Below are 1,364 nucleotides of genomic sequence, written 5' to 3' on the forward strand. Positions count from 1 at the left end.
ATGTGCATTCATCAATGTCTAGAGAGTAGCCAATAAGATGTTAGAAAGAATACGGAGAGAGTACTAAGATATTCCCACTTAAGCATGCAAGCAAAAATCTAAGATAACATAAGAAGTCACCAAATCTAACAAGAAAAATAATTGACCAAAAAATTAAAGGAAAAAAAAAAGAGCTTTACATTAAGAGTCATGTACATAATAAAATTTTTAGATAGACCAGAAAATTGGCAAAAAAAATTGTTTTCTCTTTGTTAAGTATGCCTTGAATTTCTTATGAAGACCTGTATAAGCGTGCATTTAATCCCTCATAGGCTATTTTCTAAGTTGATCTTAATTACTCGTGTGGGATAAAAAAAATTAAATAATATGTTTTGATTAGTTTTGCGGGATAAGATCCTAGGACGTGACAAGTGAAACTAGAGCCTAGATTTTGAATCATAGGGTTTAAGTACAAGTGCACAAGGCTCAGGTGCATCGGGCACACGAGTTGGCCGCACAAATTGCGGGTCTTTTATGCATGGGTCGAGGAGCGATTATGTGCAAGTGTGGGGCCTGACTGAAGTTGTGCATTTGGCTGACGTATGGGGGTAGTGATGGTGAAACAGGCATGCAATGCAGGTCACAAGCAAGGGAATGCTGGGAGGTGCTCTCTTCTTCTCAAATTGATCCTCTGAAATAAATTGGACCTCTAAAATAAGGAATGGAATCTTCTACGGTATTCAAAAAATATCATAGAATATTATATATATTTTAAAATATTCATCAAAAAATAGATAATTATATAATATTTATTTAAATTATTCAAATATTTTTAAGATTTATTCATTTCTATTTTTTTACTATTTTAACGCATGCGCATAAGCACGTACGATCACCCATCTTTTGATAGACGTCTCCGAAGCATGCATAGTATCCTGCGATACTTTTTAAGTACTGTAGAGTATCCTTTTCCAATAAAATAAATAAACCAGCTAATTGTAGGAGAAACATTACCTTGGCATCCATCTTCTAGATAAGGGTTGTCTTCAAATCCTTCCGAGCAATTGCAACGGTATCCCCATCTATTGGTGGAGTTCATGCAGTAGTTGTGTGTTACAGTTGGTTTCTGGTTGACGACAGAAGATAAAGAAATGCGGTGATGGAATAATCTGCAAAAAAATTCGGGCCGGAGGATGGTGCTTCGGTGAGGACCCTCCGACGCTCAAGTCAGAATATGCAAATAAAGAAGCAGAGTTTTGAGTTTAATAAAAATGGATTACTTATCTGAATCTTCGAAGTTTGGTATTTATAGAGAAGACGACTGTGTAATCATTTTTGGAAGACTGATCGATCGAATCTGGCACAATGATTTTTGTCGTAATTCT

This window comes from Elaeis guineensis, chromosome 8, assembly GCF_000442705.2.
Source record: "Elaeis guineensis isolate ETL-2024a chromosome 8, EG11, whole genome shotgun sequence".
In the NCBI taxonomy this organism is placed as follows: domain Eukaryota; kingdom Viridiplantae; phylum Streptophyta; class Magnoliopsida; order Arecales; family Arecaceae; genus Elaeis; species Elaeis guineensis.